At 49.1% G+C, this 18845-nt stretch overlaps 1 protein-coding gene across 1 annotated transcript in view; it reads left to right on the top strand.

The window, feature by feature from the left end:
* The window catches only part of MTR (5-methyltetrahydrofolate-homocysteine methyltransferase), a 456618-nt gene that overhangs the window by 258233 nt on the left and 179540 nt on the right, over positions 1 to 18845 (top strand). The window lies entirely within an intron of this gene.

The following is an 18845-nucleotide window of genomic DNA, read 5'->3' as shown; positions in this document are numbered from 1 at the left end:
GTAGTATTATGTTACTCTGAGTGAAGAGAACCTTTTTATGCTTAAACTCGAGGGAAAAGGCTGAGTACACCAGGCTTTCTACTCACGGGTGGTGTGAGGATTAAGATACTGGTGAGGATCACTTCAACAGGGCACACAAATGGGACAATGTTCTACATTTTATTTTATTTATAGTGTGCAAAGGCTCACTGGTGGCAGCTTCAAAGTGCAGAGCAATGCAAGGCTAGCAGACTACCATGAGGTCAATGTGGGAGGGAGCAATCTTGTTGCGTGACCATCAGTGGAGGCAGGAAAAGAGAAAACAAGTCTGCTCCCAGCTGGTAGAAGCATTTTCAAAGCTCCCGCCACCAGGGAGCAGACTTGTTTGCTCCTGTTAGGCAGGAAATTTGAAAATGCTCCCTCCAGATGGGAGCAAACATATGCTTCCCTGCCCGTACCGGTGCAGGTAGAGAAACTACTTTTTCCCAGAGGTGGGCTCCCCGGGACGCAGCAAGTGTGCCGGCTCGGGGATAGGGTCACCGGGGCCTTTAAAAGCTCAGGGAGGTGGGGACCACATATTCCCCCATTCTTTTTAATTTTAATTTAGTTCATGGCTCTGGGGGGTGGGGTCCCCAGGGCCTTTTAAAAGGTTAGGGAGGGGGGGGGGCTTGTGTGGCCACCCTCACCTTAAAAATGCTTTAGGCCTCGGGGGATGGGATCAGTGGGTCTGAAAATGGCTTGGGGAGGGGGTACTAAGCAACCCCCAGGACATCTTTTTTTGCTGTTGCTGTGAGCCTGCAGGAGTTCCGCAGAATTTAGCTAATTTTGGCCCGATGGGCCCTCTGAGTCCCGTGCAGGCTATCCCTACCCTGCCCCCTTATATTATATTTTTGGGATAAGATAAGGACAGTTCTGTGATGGCAGCATTGTTCTCATGTTGCTGGCAGCTAATTGGAGCACTCTCTCCCACTGGATTCGCAAGATAGCCCAAGAGGAAAAAAGCTCCCTTGGGCAATCAGAACGCTCTATTTTTAAATTGCTGCCCCGCGAGTCTCATAAAACCTCTTGCAGACCCAACCGTCCTGATATTTAACTGCATTTAAGCCTTAATTTCTCAAAAATGACTTCACGTATTTACACCGAACCACAAAGAGCACATTCTAAGGACCAAGATCTAGCTTCCTGAAAAGTTTAGTGTAATTCTATTCAGCAGTGTTTGTGGTAGCTCTTCTTAAAGAAGTCTATGGAAAATGCATGGGGATTTTGCGTTTGGCACCCACTTTTTTGTCAGACCCCGCTTGACAGATCACCCCAAAACTTTCCATGCACATACTTGTCAAAAAGTAGCACTTCGTGAAGATCTGTCAAATGGGACCAAAGTTATTAGCACAAGGAAAAAAGCATGTTCGAGGCATATGAGCTGCAGATCACACACTTTGCATTAGATCGCCTTCTGGTGTTGGGCTCGGATGCTTGCACCTTGTTGTTGTCTTGGAAGAAGTCTTTGAAGTCACAAGATAGGTAGGTGGCTCCTCCCTTGGACACATGGGCATCGACTCCATCATCAGATTGTTTTTTTCCGCCATTGGGTTCGGATGCAACTTTTGCGCACCGGTCCGAAACTTCGTTTTCAAACTTTTTCGTCGCGCAAAACACTCTTCGAATTGACTTTGAACATCGAAATCTTCGACGCGCCTTTAATTGGTTCGATTGCAGTCGTCGATGCGGGCCGCTGGGTCTATCAACGTCGTTAAGGCCTACGGCTCATGGAAAGGATGCCGTATAAAAAATGCCCCCAGTGTGGAGCGAAGTTCCCACACAGTGACCATCATAAGGTCTGTAACCTGTGCCTCTCGCCAGAACACGACGAGTCCAGCTGCCAAGCCTGCACCTCTTTTCGATCGAAAAAGACCATTCGAGATCGTCGGGCTCGACGTCCCATCATGGCGCAGAGATCAGCTCCAAAACCAGTGGACATCTTCGACGAAGATCTACAAATCGTGTCAGAGGCAGACGACCCCATCACTCCTGGTCAAAGAGTGAGTACTACTGCCCCTACTCCAACCCCACCAAAACAGAAGGCACTGGTCAAGACTTCGCCTGTTGGCCCCAGTCGCGACTGAAAGCACACTTCAGAAGCCCCGCCTCCGGGTCCAGCTCCGAAGAAGAAAGACAAGCCTTCCGGTAGCTCGGGACCGAGCAGACCGCATGTACTAGTCCCACCGGCACCTTCGATACCGAAGCCAAAGAACATTGGGCTCCAAAATCCACGGCGAAAGACAAACCGGCCCCGAACACCTCAAGGCCGATAGATAAACCGGCTTTGAATACCTGAAGATCATAATTCGGCTCCGAAACCCAAGCCTTCGGAACTGAAGAACAAGCCAAAGGATTCTACCATGCCTCCTAAGGTTAAAGAGCACAAAACCCAGCCCCGCTCAGAACCGAAAAAAACGGCGCCGAAAGCAGTTATCGAGGAAGAGGAACTTTTTCATCCGGATCCTGTCGATCCAAAACAGGACATGTCACAGCTGTACAATTAAAGAAGAGGAACTCAGACACAGCACATACCCCTCCAGTGCCACTAGACATCCCAAGCCCCCAACCATACCCAACAAAACCATCTCCCCCAGACGATAATATTGGTTTTGGACAACTCATTAATAGGGCTGCTGTTTTTCATGGTGTGCACATACACTCAGACACAACAGAGGAGGATTTCCTTTTAGATACATTTGAACAGTCCCAAAAAACTGTACAAATACTACCAATGATTAAAGGGGTCATTAAACATGCCCCTGAAATATTCAAAGATCCTGTACGAGCTAGGATTGTTAATCCTAGAATAAATAAAAGATATAGACCTGCCCCTGACGACCCTGCGTTAATTAAAGGACAGCTGCCTTTGGATTCACTAGTGGTTTCCACCGCTAGGAAGTGCGCCAATTCACAAACCTCCGGGGATGCACCATCCCCGGATAAAGAATCCAAGTTACTAGATGCATCTGGCAAAAGGGTAGCTACGCAGGCGGCCAATCACTGGGCATAGCCAACACTCAAGCACTGCTGGCTAGATATGATAGGGCCCACTATGACCAGCTGGAGACCCTATTACAGCGTTTGCCTGATCAATGCAAGACTCAAGCAAATGACCTAATCCAAGAGGGCAAATTAATAACCAGTGCCTCAATTAAATGCGCCCTTGACGCAGCAGATACTGCCTCTAGGTCTATTAATACTAGTGTTCTGCTCAGACGGCATGCCTGGCTACGCATTTCAGGCTTTAAGCAAGGGGTCCAGACAACCATTCTAAATCAGCCATTAAATCAAGAAGAACTTTTTGGACCGGCTGTGGACACTGCCCATGAGAAGATGAAAAAAGACACAGAGACTGCAAAGTCCATGGGAGCACTGCAGTCTCCACACACACGTGGCTCCTTTCGTCGCTCCTTTTATAGAGGAGCCTCCAAAAACGTGGGTACAGACTCCTCATCTTCATTTAAAAACACCACTCAAACATCCCCCAACAGAGTATATGTTAGAGGAGGATACAGAGGGAACAACAACAAAGGGAGAGGCCGAGGTAACAATAACACTTGCACCTCCCCTGCTGCTAAACAGTGACTATCCTCTGCTCCCCCCAGACCATTCCTCTCCGGTCGGGGGAAGATTATCAGTTCCTGCCTGTCTGGAACTCTATCACAACAGACAAGTGGGTAAAACAAATTATCCAATATGGTTACTGCCTGAAACTTACAGCTACCCCCCCAAACATACCACCCAAGCCCAATATCCACAGAACATCTTACACTTTTGAAACAAGAAGTTCTCTCACTGCTTCAAAAGCAAGCCATAGAGCCAGTCTCCTTACTACATCAGGGAACAGGGGTTTACTCCCTGTATTTCCTAATCCCCAAAAAAGACGGGACCCTAAGGCCAATACTCATCCTCAGACCCCTCAATCTGTATATACACTCGGATCATTTTCACATGATCACTCTCCAACAGGTGCTTCCACAGCTCCAACAAGGAGACTTCCTTGCTACACTAGATCTCAAGGACGCCTACTTCCACATTCCCATACATCCTGCTCACAGGAAGTATCTATATTCGTAGTGGACGGACAACCCTATCAGTTCAAAGTCATTCATTCGGGGTCACCACCGCACCCAGAGTATTCACCAAGTGCCTTGCAGTGGTAGCAGCACACCTAAGAAGGAACAACAAATCCATGTCTTCCCAAATCTGGACGACTGGCTAATAAAAGCCAAGTCATTCAACCAGTGTGTTCAACACACTCATCAAACCGTCCAAACACTGCACAACTTGGGATTCACGATCAACTACAACAAGTCGCATCTCCAGCCCTCTCAGGTACACCAATATCTAGGGGCCACAATAAACACTTCCACAGCTCTAGCGTATCCCAGTCCAGCCAGGATAGCCAGTATACAAGCTCTCCTTTCCAAATTTCAAGCCCAACACTCTCTCCCAGCCAGAGTGTTCATGCAACTCATAGGCATGATGGCATCTTGCATATTTATTGTACCTTCTGCAAGACTTCAGATGTGTCCCTTACAGGAATGTCTAGCACATCAGTGGAATCAGGCTCAAGGACAACTTACAGATCTGGTGTTGGTGGACAGCCGCGCACATCGCTCTCTGCAGTGGTGGAACACAACAAATTTATCCAAGGGGCGGCCGTTCCTCGAGCCTGTTCCACAGATAGTTCTAACAAGACGCATCACTCACAGGATGGGGAGTCCATCTCCTCAATCACACAACTCAAGGCAAATGGTCCACTCAACAGAAGGTGCTCCATATCAATCATCTAGAACTACTAGCAATATTCTTAGCAATCATTTCAACTCCATGTACCCAACAAAGCTGTCCTGATCCAAACGGACAACATGACAGCCATGTATTACATACAAAAACAAGGAGGCACACATTCTCTGCAGCTGTCCCAGCTCGCACAGAAGATTTGGAGATGGGCCATCCCACAAAACATATACCTGCTTGCAGAACACCTTCCAGAAGTTCACAATCAGATTGCGGATCTGTTGAGTCGACAGACACAACAGATTCACGAATGGGAGCTACATCCACAAGTTCTTTTACCATTCTTCCAAATGTGGGGCCAACCAGACATAGATCTGTTTGCCACACATGAAAACGCAAAATGCCTAACCTTCGCCGCCAGGTTTCCACACCCGCTGTCCAAGGGCAATGCGATATGGATGAACTGGTCAAGCAGATTTGCGTACGCTTTTCTGCCACTCCCTCTGATTCCACTAGTGGTACACAAGCTCAGACAACAGTCTCTCAAAATGATCCTAGTAGCTCCCACATGGGCACGCCAACCGTGGTTCAGAACACTGTTGGAACTCTCACTAGTTCCACACCAAAAACTACGCCTCTCCCCATCACTACTAACGCAGAACCATGGAGAGATAAGGCACCCCGATCCAACTTCGCTGAATCTAGCAATCTGGCTCCTGAAGTCCTAGAGTTTGGTTACCTTAACCTCCACCGGACTGTATGAACATCATTAAAGAAGCCAGGCGCCCTACCACTAGAGCTTGCTATGCGGCAAAATGGAAGAGATTTGCCATTTACTGCACTAGCAATAATATTGATCCACTGGATGCGTCCATCCAGAACATCATTTGCTACTTACTACATTTGCAAAGATGTGATTTAGCATACTCAATCATATGTCTACATCTAGCAGCACTTGCCGCTTACTTACAAAACAGACACCACTTGTCACTTTTTAGGGTCCCAGCAATTAAAACCTTCATGGAAGGCCTTAAAAGAATAATTTGTCCCAGATTACCTCCCTCTCCGGTGTGGAATCTCAACATTGTACTTACTAGGCTCATGGGACCCCCATTTGAACCTCTACATAAATGTGAACTTTAGTTCCTCACATGGAAAGTAGCTTTCTTTATTGCAATCGCCTCTCGCAGAAGAGTAAGTGAGATCCAGACTTTAGCCATACAAGAACCCTTCTTACAAATACATCGTAACAAGGTGGTTCTCAGAACAAATCCAAAATTCCTTCCTAAAGTCATCTCTGCATTCCATCTTAACCAATCAGTGGAGTTACCCGTATTTTTTTTAAAATACAGACTCCGTAGCAGAGAGATCTCTTCACACACTAGACGTCAAAAGAGCTATACTTTATTACATTGACAGGACTAAATCCTTTCAAAAGACAAAACACTTGCGCCCACTCTTTTTCACCATGTCATGAATGTTTCCTTCTACTCGCACTGGACAAGTACTCTACTGACTCTGATGCCAATGTGTACTGTTTTATGTCTTAATTTCAATAAAAATATTTACAAAAAAAAAAAAAAGACAAAACACTTGTTTGTAGCTTCCCCCCCACCTCATAAAGGTAATCCCATCTCAAAAGCTGGGATTGCAAGGTGGATTGTTAAATGTATCCAAATATGCTACCAAACGGCTAAACGCACATTGACAATTCCCCTAGAGCGCATTCAACACGCAAACTAGGGGCTTCCACGGCATTCTTAGGGAACATTCCCCTAGAAGACATTTGTAAGGCAGCGACATGGTTTACAACACACACCTTCACTAAACACTATTGTGTTGACGTGCAGGCCAAACAACAAGCTTCTGTAGGCCAAGCTGTTCTTAAAACACTCTTTCAAACTACTGCAACCAATACAGGTGACCACCGCTAGGGAAGACACTGCTGTACAGTCTATGCAAAGTGTGTAATCTGCAGCTCATATGCCTCGAACGGAAAATGCTGCTTAGCAGTATGCATCTGTTCTTGGCATGTAGAGCTGCAGATCCACATAAGTTGGCAGGGTATGCTCAGACGTGAGTCCCTTGCTCACTTTGCCACTGGATTCAAGCAAGCCTGGCTGAAGACGGCTGAAATGCCAGAAACCGGTCCTAGGAAGCTTGTTTCCGGTCCAGGGAAGGCATGGCTTGGCAGTTCGGGCTGGACTGTTCCCATGAGGCACAGGGTCAGACTGATTTGCATATGGCCATGTCTGAACTGGGGTGGCAGAGTGGGATAAAGAACGGTGATGGATCAAACCCAGATCTGTTGACTGGGTGTGAGTGTTTGATTGGTTCTGATGCTCCGTCCATCACCACCCCCTTTTGTACCTCTTTGTTCGCCATAAGTTGGCAGGGTATGCTCAGACGTGAGTCCCTTGCTCACTTTGCCACTGGATTCAAGCAAGCCAGGCTGAAGACGGCTGAAATGCCAGAAACCGGTCCTAGGAAGCTTGTTTCCGGTCCAGGGAAGGCATGGCTTGGCAGTTCGGGCTGGACTGTTCCCATGAGGCACAGGGTCAGACTGATTTGGATATGGCCATGTCTGAACTGGGGTGGCAGAGTGGGCTAAAGAACGGTGATGGATCAAACCCAGATCTGTTGACTGGGTGTGAGTGTTTGATTGGTTCTGATGCTCCGTCCATCACCACCCCCTTTTGTACCGCTTTGTTCGCCATAAGTTGGCAGGGTATGCTCAGACGTGAGTCCCTTGCTCACTTTGCCACTGGATTCAAGCAAGCCTGGTTGAACACGGCTGAAATGCCAGAAACCGGTCCTAGGAAGCTTGTTTCCGGTCCAGGGAAGGCATGGCTTGGCAGTTCGGGCTGGACTGTTCCCATGAGGCACAGGGTCAGACTGATTTGCATATGGCCATGTCTGAACTGGGGTGGCAGAGTGGGCTAAAGAACGGTGATGGATCAAACCCAGATCTGTTGACTAGGTGTGAGTGTTTTTTTTTTTTTAAACCGTTTATTACAAAACTCAAAAAATATACAAAGATGGGCCTACAACCTTCCGGCCGGCCGCTAATAAACAAAAGGAGCATATGATACACATTGTAGAGCGCGCGTTGCGGCTGAGGAAGATGCACAGGAGTTAGCAGCGTTGATAGCCACACCTTCCGGACCCCACTGTACGGTTTCATTTTAAACTGAAATAACAACCAAAAAAAAAAAAAAAAAACCACAAGGCAATCTACAATCGGAAATAGCAGCATGTGCTCCCCTGAGAGGGGGACCCTACCAATCCATAGGAGTATCAAGAAGGGGAAGAGATCAGGATTAGGGCTGGGTATAACTCAATGCCCGGAACAGGGAAGATGGGTCGGCTACGGGGATGGGGCAGGCGACGGATCGGGCAATAACGGTGGAGTACAGATTCCCCCGCGGTAGGCGTTCCAGGGGCCCCAGACTTTCACCCATGTCCCAGGCTTACCTCTCGAAACATACACCACCTTTTCCCGAAACATGCACCAATCCATATGCTCCTTCCAGGCCGAGACAGTCGGGGACCTCTGAGATCCCCACAGTTGAGCAATATCACGCTTGGCCACCATATATCCCAGAGTCACCCACCACGTCTGTGGCGCCGAGTAGTCGGTAGGTTCCCACACATTCAACAGGCATCTCCTCGCTTCGGGTAGCAGCACCACATGCGTAACCACACGCAGGATCTCATGCACACCACGCCAGAATCGCTCCACCTCCGGGCATTCCCACAATATATGCAGAAAGGTCCCCAAAGCGCCACACCCACGCTTACACAACCCGTCCACAGCATAGCCCATACGCAGAAGCCTCGGCCCCGTCATGTAGACTCTGTGGAGTATCTTGAGCTGGACGAAGCGAAGGCGGGCCGGTATGGCCACCTCTTTCGGGGAGGCCACCGCAAGGGTCCAGTCCTCGTCGTCCAGCTCCAGTCCATCGGCAACCCAAGCCTCACGAAGGGCAGTCAGCAATCCCGTGCGGTCATTGATCAGTTTTTTGTAGATCAGTGAGATCGTGCTGTCCGGAACGTGTCCATCCAGCACTCTATCCTCAAGGGGGGAACACTCCGGGATGGCTGCAACGTCCGGGAAGATGGAGCCCAGTGCATGACGGATCTGCAAATACCGAAAGTACTCCCTGCCATGCAAGTGGAACTCCGTCTGCAACATCTCGAACGTTTTAAATCCTCCCCTCGTCCAGAGATCCCCCACCTTGCTAATGCCTATCATGTCCCACTTCTCGAAGCCCTTCGAGGTCCACAGGGAGCCCAACTGCTCGGACGCGTATAGTGGTGACGCCCGGGTCAGACGATCCTTCCACCCCATCGCCACATTAGCCGCGTGCCACACTCACACCATGACACGCGTGGGGCCGGTCAGCCGAGCGTCGGGCGTGCTGGAGTAGAGCGCTCGATTATAGTCCCCACCCGGGAGTAGCGTCTTATCCATTTCGAATGCCGGGTTTAAAGCGGGCCCATACAGGCCGTGATTAATCGCAGCCAGCTGGGAGGCCCAATAGTATCGTTTGATATCCGGGAGGGCAATCCCGCCGTCATACCATGGAAGCGTCAGCTTCGCCAGGGCGATACGCGGCCTCCCGTCCCAGAACAGGCGGCGCTGTAAACTCTCCACCTCACGGAAGTAGCGCGCTGGGACGGGGTCCATAGTATTCTGCAAAGCGTAGAGGAAGCGCGGCAGAGACATCATCTTAAACAATGCCGCCCGGCCGAGCGGCGAGAGCGGCAAGCGCCGCCAGCGCGTGACATCTTCCTTCAGGCGCTGGAGGGGGGGGAAGCAAGTTCCGATCATACCGGGCCTCCGGGTCCAGAGTAATGAAGACGCCCAGGTACCGAAATCCCTGCGGGGCGATCTGGATCGGACAGCCCCGCGGGAGAATGGGCGCCTCCCCAGAGAGAACATACACGCACAATTTAGCCCAGTTGATGACAAGGCCGGAGTTACGACCAAATGAATGCAAAACATCAACCAGTACTATAAGTGAGTTACGTGGGGAAGCTAGGTACAAGAGGATGTCATCAGCGTATAGGGATACGCGGACCTCATGCTCGGGGGTCCAACGGAGACCACGGATGGAAGGCTCCCACCGCAGCCACTCTGCCAGGGCCTCCAAGGCAAGCGCAAACAGGAGCGGCGATAAGGGGCAGCCCTGCCGCGTGCCCCGACCCAGCTCGAACGGAGCCGATACTCTGCCGTTCACCACCACCTGCGCCAATGGGCCCGAATACAGCAATTTGACCCAACTGATGAACCCTGCGCCAAAGCCAAACTTCGCAAGCATCGCCCAGATGTATGGCCATTCAAGCGTATCAAACGCCATGGTGGCGTCCAGGGATGCCAAAATGGCCGGCTCCCGTATGTACTGAACACGTGCAAGCACCCCATGCAAACGCCGCAAGTTAAGAGCTGTGTTACGATGGGGAATAAAGCCGGACTGATCCTGGTGAACCAGTTCGCCCACCACGCCGACCAGCCGATTGGCCAGGACCTTGGCGAGAATTTTAGGCTCTGCGTTCAGTAGCGAAATGGGCCGATAGGAGGTAACCCGGTCCCGAGGTCTCCCCTCCTTGTGGATAACCACGATTGTAGCCAGACGCTGGTCCAGCGGGAGGGAGCCCACCGAATGGGCCTCAAGGAACATCGATCGGAGATGTGGTGCCAGTGTATCCGGTCTCAGTTTGTACAACTCGATGGGGAGACCATTAGGACCCATGGCCTTGCCGGAAGCGACCGAACGTATGGCGAGGGCAATTTCGTCGGAGGTTGGAGCGGCGTCCAACGACACTCTGTCCTCCTCCGAAAGGGAAGGCAGTGCGATATCCCTGAGCAGGGTACGGGAATCCTCTTCAGAGCAGGAAGACACCGGGGAATACACCCCACGGAAATAGTCCGCGAAGCAGGAGACAATTTCTTCCGGCTCAGTAACACACACACCGTCTGTTTTCTCAATCAGCGGGACTACACGAATCGCTCTCTCCTTTTTGTCCAGCCACGCAATCAATTTACCAGCCTTATCACCCACATCATACAATCTCCCCTGTTGCTCTCTACTGAGGCCCCTGGCTGCCTCCGTGACGAGGGCCCTATAGGCCGCTTGCTTGAGTTGGAGGACATGTAATACAGCATCCATCACCCCACTTTCTAGATTACCCTCCAACTCGGCTATCTCAGCTTCCACCCGGGTCACCTCCTCCCGCTCGCGCCTCCGGGTGTGGGAAATGAGGGACAGGGCCTCTCCTCGTAGTACTGTCTTGAATGCCTCCCACAATGAGACAGCCGAAGGCACGGACCCCACATTCTCGTCAAAGTAGCGCTGGAGGGATTTAATCAATTCAGCGCGAATAGTGCGGTCGCGCAAGTACCAGGGATTGATCGGGACCACCCTACCCTCACCCCTCGGAAAAAGGTCCAGGTGTAACAGGAGCGGGGAATGGTCCGAGATACCCCGTGCCAAATGGCACACCTCTCCCACCCTCCCAACATAGGCCGCCGGGACCAGGACATAATCTAGTCGTGAGAGACTACCATGGGCCCCCGAATGGAAGGTATACTGTAACTGCGTGGGATGTTTTAAACGCCAGCAATCCACCAATCCCAAAGTGTCCAATAGACCAGAGAGCCACGCTTGGGCCCGGGGGAGGTCCCTAGGGGGGTGACGATCCACAGTCCCGGAAACCACCGCATTGAAATCCCCCCCCACCACCAGAATCCCCCCCCGGAAGGCCAAGGAGGAGGCGCCCCAGGTCCGCAAAGGTAGTCGACTGCAGCCCCGGTGGGACGTATACTGACACAAAAACCACCACTTTGCCCTCCATCCTTCCCACCAAGACCGCATAACGTCCCCTATCGTCATGGAGCACCTCATCAATCTCCAGCGGAAGCGAGTTCTTAACCATGATGCCCACACCCCTTGAGCCAGACGTAAAGCCCGAATGGGCCACTAGGCGATAGCCACGCCGATTCATGGCGCAGAAGGAGTTGCCAATGAGGTGTGTCTCCTGCAAAAAAACTACATCGGGCGAGATGCGCTTCAAGAACTGCAGGACCACACCACGTTTAATCCTGTCCCCCAGTCCATTCACGTTCCAGGACAACAGAGTTAGTTCCCTACCCCCCATCATAGACAAGAGCCACCATTCGTCCCCCCGAGAGCACTATAGAGCTAGCACAATGATACTTTTGCCTTGTGGTGAAAACAAACAACACCCCCCCATCCCTACCCACCCACCCCAACAAAACTCCCCCCTCCCTGCACCCCTGCATGAGCCCGAACAGCCCCCCCAACGTGCAGTGTGCCTGTCGCCCCATATATATAATAAAAACTAGCTAAGCCCCCTAGAGGAGGAGGGAGAACCCCCAAGAGACCCCATACAACCTCCATAGGAGGGGAAATTATACAGACAGATGCTTAATCGAGAGTGGCAACATTTTTGTCCAGAGTGAAGCCCAACATCACCCCCTCAGTCCCGATCCAGTGTGCCGTCCCCCCCCGCCGCCCCCCCCCGCCCCCCAGATCACGATCCCCAGACAGAGTGTCCAGCCAGTCTCCGGCCGCATCGGGGTGATCAAAAAAGTGCGTGCGACCCTCTACCTCCACTCGCAGCTTGGCTGGGAAGAGCATTGCGTATTTAAGGTTCAAGTCCCGAAGACGGCGCTTGACGCCTTGGAAGCTCAGTCTCTGCTTCTGGACCGCTGGGGTGAAATCCGGATAAAAGTTCACCTCCATGTTGTCAAGCTTAACCGGCCCCAAAAGTCTGGAGGCTTGCAGGATAGCGTCTCTGTCCCGAAAGTTGAAAATCCGGGCAATGAGGGGCCGCGGAGGGGCCCCGACCTTCGGCCTTCCCCCGGGAACCCTGTGGGCCCGCTCCACCGCAAAGAATTTACTCAACCCCCGCGGCTGGAGATGGGTAGCGATCAGGTGCTCCACAAATAGGTCCGCCGCCGCTTCCGCCCGTCCCTCGGGTACTCCGATGATGCGGATGTTGTTTCTCCGGGCCCGACTCTCGGAGTCCTCCAGGCGCCGATCCATAAGCGCGCTCGCCTGACTAAGCCGGCGCACCTCTGTTTGTAGCGCCGCCACATCAGTAGTAAGGCCCGATGCGGTGTGGGCCAAAGAATCAACTCGGTCGTTGGTCTTGGAAAGATCGGCCCTCACCAGGCCAACATCCACGAGGACCGAGTCGATCTTCTGTGCCAGTGTGTCGAACCGCTGGCCTACCGAGGCCTTCATCTCGGCAATGGCGCCCATGACATCCCGCAGAGTCAGATCCGTGGGCAGGTCCGGGGCATCAGGAGGGTCCTCAGGGGATTTGTGCGGTCCGCCGGGAGATCCCTTCTGGAGGGTATAGCGGTCCATACTATTGGCCTGATGAGTGGTGCCACGCCGGGTCGGCTTGGTCTTTGCCCGGTCTCCATCTTGTTTGGTGGCCATGGCCACTAGTCTCCCGGTCGCACCAGTCACGTCGTGAAGGGCAGGCAATCAGGGCCACAAGCTCCGGGGGGGGGCCACCCCCGATCGGCGGGGTGGGTCACAGCCGGCGGGCAGGCCAAGTCTCCCAGCGAGACCACACCAACGCAAAGAGCCCCGCGACCCAACCCTGCAGTGATTGCAAGGGGGTGCGAAAGCGCGGAGTGCGCGACTCGCCAGGCCCGGCCCGCCGCTGTTGTTCACTTTGTCACTGGGTCACCCCTCAGCGCAAATCCGGGGTCTGGCGAGGAGAAGGCCGCAGACTTCAATCGGTGCTCACTCCGGTGTCCGAGGTCCGATTTGACAACGGGAAACGGGTGCCACCTCAGCTCAGGCTCACCAACACATTCCCCTCATCCGAGACAGGATAAATTCAGGATAGTCGTGGGAGGTTGCGGAGGTCCTCGGGAGCCTCGCACCTACGCGGCCATCTTGGTTGCGCGCTAGGCTCCTCCCGAATCTAGGTGTGAGTGTTTGATTGGTTCTGATGCTCCGTCCATCACCACTCCCTTTTGTACCGCCCTGTTGTAATTACAGCGTGTGATGCCAGCACGTAACGCTGCCTTCTGAGCATGCTGCAGGAAAGAATATGTAACAATAAAACATGTTTATTGTCTTTCATGGGCCTCCTTTCTTTAGTAAGAGCACGGGTAACGCCGCAACGTGAACAGAGAGCAAATGGAGAAATAGAGAAGTATACCTAGGGCACCCAATCCTTGTTTTTAGTAATGGATTCTTAATATTCTTGTGCTCACTGGTGCATGTTTTCATTATAGTGGCTTCAGACTGAATTGGCCATTAACACAACATTTTTGCACACTTCCAGGATCACACACAAATTTATGTGACACAGTTTACGCCCCAGTAGCATAATGAATGTGTCCACAAGACCATGCGCCGTTCCAGTTCGCCGCTGCTGCTCCTGCACTAATTTTAGACACGTCTGCCTCATGAAATTTATTTATTTTAAACAGATGCTATGTGCAGTTGTTAACCATTGCTGAGAACAGCTTTTTTAGATGGCTATTATGTTTACCATCTAGTACCCCATTAGTCCCCATGTATCTTGATGTTGGACTAAAACGAGATGCTCACCGGGCCGTTTTGAAAACCTTAGTATATTTGATCCGACTATGGTCTTCGCCAGAACTTATAGTCTTTAAAGACTCTCTGGTAGAGGTAATGAACCTTCAAGGAGCTAGGGAAATTCCTTGGGTTAAATCTGTTTCTGCATGGTTTTCCAAACTCGGTATGCAGAACTTGTGGGATGAGACCAATTCTATTTTAATATCTGATATTAAACTACTTAAATATAGGTATTGGGCTTATATAAATGACCAATCTGTTATGAATACCCACAATGGCCCTGCAACTATCACGTTCTTGGCTCATAAGCACTCGCCACTATTTGAAGAATTTTTAGATTACAGTTTCCCATCTCCAACCAGAAACTTGTATATAAGATTTCGTTGATGGAATTTTACTACTGAGAATCCCTACAAGCAAATGGTCGGTAAACAAAGAAACTGAAATCTGCCCTATTTGCGACCTGGCACCGGAACATGAAAAGCATGTACTGTTTTTTTGCAAGGAGTACTTTTACATACGCCGTAAATGGCTAGTTGCCATCTGTCGTAGCATGACCACAGGCAGTCACTTAGAAGCCTTTAGGATCCTGAAAAGTGATACATCACAAAAAAAAGTATTTGCTGTAAGTACATTTTTAGAAGCAATGTTTTTTAGGAGAGGAAAAATCCTAAAGGCTTTGGAATAATGAGTTTCTTTTGTTGTTCCTTTTCCATTATGTATTGCAGTTAAGTATATGTATTTTATGCATTATGCACGGTCACTTTTTTGTATGTTTGCACAGCCCTTATATGGTTGGTGAAGATAGAATTGCCTATCTGTAGGAGGGAAATTGTTGCTGGTTCAAACTAATTACTATAAAGTGAACCTGGTGGCTAGAGTGGTCGATACTTGAAGTAATATATATTTTAGCTTGTTGTGCTTTTTATGTATTTAACCTTCCTGAAGGGAAATGCTGGAATTATGTACATTATTGTTATTATGAATATCTTAATGAACGTATTGACATGTGTTTTGATAATTGTAGTGAGGCTGTATTGGTGTATATAGGTCCTAGTATTTTTTTCCTGCGTATTGATTGTCTGTTTGAGCTTGTTTTAATTTGTTGTGTGTACTTTGATGGTTATTTAACCAAATACAGTATTCACCACTACTAAACAGATGCTACTTTCCCGAATACTGTCAAACACTAGGTAGGGACTATTGATTGCTCTCCCAGGTAGAAAGCAGGAAACATGCAATGTAGCTGGACCTGCTTCTGCTGACAGTCTGTCAAATGTTGAAAGTTAAAAATAATCATTAGACAAATTGCCTGCTTTTCAAAAGGGCTGCATATGCTGGAGGTTCCATAGACCTAGTTAAAGTCCTTTTCTCTCCTTGATGATTAGTGTCTCCACATCACAGTAAGACTGACAAAAGGTACAGTTCTAAAAATACAATTAATAATGATAATTATTTGAGAGGAATGTGGAGGTTTGTAGCACATTTCACCGGCAAAAATCCTGGGGAGGTATCTTTTACGGCACTGGCGAACAACATTCGAAATTATGTCTTATTGCCCTGGGACTTGGTTGCATTGGCATGCTTGAGGATATTTTGGGATTCATTCCGTGTTCAAAATCCTTACAGATACCTTATCTCCTGGGGATACTATGGAGAGATCTCCATTTCAGCAATATCAGATGAATTACGGCCTTAGAAAGTTTCCATTGGAGTAGTTGAGATTACATTTGTTCCCGTCTGGACACACTGCCCTCCGGTCTACTGTTATTCCAGTGTGGCCCTAACACTAGGCCTTTGGATATTTTGCTTTATACACTACACACTGTGTATTGTGATTGTTGATGGCTTTTTCCTGGCTACAAACCAAAATGACGAAGTCTGCGCCCTGATGAAGGAAACCTCAAGCAGTGGCATATCCGAAACGCGCGTCAGCGGTTTTCACCTTTGTCGTTATATGTGCTTTAAGTGATGTATTGGTTTTGTAGTTTCTGTGTTATGTTTTTTCTTTTTGTCCTGTTAGGATAGTTTTTTTTGTTTCACATTCATGTAGGTTTGTTACTCAGTCATGGTCTATTTGGTAGTGAGTTGATCCACTGTATAGTGTTGTCAATTTTTCTTTTTTCCTAGGGCTTGTTCTGTCTTGTGATTATTTGCTTATTGTACATATGAATGGTGTTATTTATTGTGTATTCACATTTATTCACTTAAAATATTTATGTGAAAAAAAGAAAACATTTGTGGAAAAACATTTTTTGTACAAAAAAAAGTAATGAATTTTAAAATATGATGAATAAATAACTGTGATTTCATTTCTTCTGTGGGTGACACTGTTATTATATATGGAGCTACTGCCCATTAAAATTTAGGATAGCGGGGACATTCCTTCATGTTTCTTATTGCACATTTCAGTTTCTACTCTTGCACGTATGTCAAGTACTGTTGAGTATGTATTTTAAGAGGCAGGGCGATTATGCCATTTACTGTTATATTATATATATATATATATATATTATATATATATATATATATATATATATATATATGTAGAGCACAAGCAACGGGGAACTTTGCATAATGTACTTTATATATGACTAAAAGATACATTTCATTTGGCAATGCAAACTTGTAATGGAATGTATAATGTGCTGCATGGCTAAACACTTATAAGGTCCCAAAGGCGAGACCTATTCGCTATGCCAATGCTTGTTTGACTTGCCTATATCTTTGGCTCCGTTTGACAATTCTTCGCAAAATTTTCCATCAAAAGTGTCATAGTGAATCTTGTTGTCCATGGAACCTTTTGGGGTGATCCATCAAACAGGGACCGAGAAAAAGGGAGGTAGAAAACTATACGATTTCCCATGGGAGCTTTAAAAATTACCATAGCCCCAACCGCTGGACAGAATTACACCAAATTTGGCAGGAAGGTAGATTTTGGTTATCCGGTGTAAATTCATTCATTAGTTGTTGAGAAATGTAAGGGGAAGCAAATAAGGATATCTGGGCGGAACCTAAGCACAGATCTCATGGTGAGATCTGATTGGCTGCCACCACTTCAACCAGGAAGTGTTGGCAGCCATCTTTGGACTGTGCTTCAGCAGAGTCCCACAAAAATAGTTTTAAAAAAGAAAAGGGGGTTGGTAAGAATACCCTGGCCCCCTAGCTCTGGTGGTGGAGTCCCCCGTGAGGCCTACAGGGCCAAAAATCACTTTTTAATCTGCAAATCCGTCTCCACTGCTTGTTTTGAAGACAGCTTCTGGGGGCTTTAGTGATAAAAAGGAGGTGGGCGCACAGGCCCCCCTCCATAGGCTCTATAGGCCCAATGACCACTACCTTCTCGGTGCCAAATATTTTTTTTTAATCGGGAGAGGGGCTGTGTGGCCCCCCTCCCCGGCCATATATTGCTCCAGGGACCCACCTCCCCGGGGCCTGCCTGTGCAGATCAATGGAGGGGGGCCGCGTGGCCTCCCTCTTGGAGCAAATGATGGCCCTGAGGACTGCCACCCCCAGGGTCGTCTCCGTTCTTTGTCCTGGGGTGCCCACCCCTGGGACATAGCTGTTTGCTCAGACTTGGCGGGAGCTTTGACTGCTCCCACCAAGTCAGAGAAAACACTCCGCTTCCAGCCAGCAAGGGGTGATAAATGCTCACGCTTGCTGGATGAGGAGGTTTCGGCTAGGGAAATAGATGAAAAGATTGCTCTGACTGACAGGGTGCTGCATGTTTAGCAGCTCCCTGCATATGAGAGCAATGCTGGCTCCCGCAGGAGGCAGGGACCTTGTGGCTCCCCCTGTGGTCCCAGGGGGAAAAGACGAGAAAGAAGCAAAATAGAGATCAGAAACGAGCAGAAAGAGACAGAATAAAGTTTGGCAACGAGCAGAAGGAGGCAAAGTAAAGGTGAGAAACAAGCAGAAAGAGGCAGAATAAAGGTCAGCAACGAGCAGAAAGAGGCAAAATAAAGGTCAGAAACGTGCAGAAAGAAGCAAAATAAAGGTGTGAAACAAACAGGAATTAGCAGAATAAATGTGTGAAATGTGCAGGAAGAGGCTAAATAAAAGTGAGAAATAAGCAGAAAAGGACAGAATAGAGGTCAGAAGTAAGCAGAAAGAGGCAAACTAAACGTGGGAAATGAGCAGCAAGAGGCAGAATAAATGTCAGAAACAAACAGCAAGAGGCAAAATACAGAAACGAGCAGAAAGAGGCAAAATAAAAGTCAGAAGTGAGCAGAAAACTAGGGGTGGCGGTAAACTCTGCTCTGCTGGCAGAGTTTTGCCACTCCACGCTCTGCTTTGAACTTTTTTCCTGCAAAAACTCTCCCAACCGCCGGCAAAGAAAAGTTTACCGGCACGCTCACCCCTAGACTACATCACCCAACCAGTACTGCGTGAGGAGGTGCATTTGCAGAGTAATTGAAAAAGTGCCTCAAGGAAGGTCTCGGCAATCCCACTTTGGGAGACTTACTTGTGGCAACAATTGGGGTTCCTGGC

This window comes from Triturus cristatus, chromosome 6 (assembly GCF_964204655.1).
Source record: "Triturus cristatus chromosome 6, aTriCri1.1, whole genome shotgun sequence".
In the NCBI taxonomy this organism is placed as follows: Eukaryota; Metazoa; Chordata; class Amphibia; order Caudata; family Salamandridae; genus Triturus; species Triturus cristatus.
The sequence above is the reverse complement of the archived record's forward strand: the minus strand, read 5'-3'. Positions and strand labels throughout refer to the sequence as shown.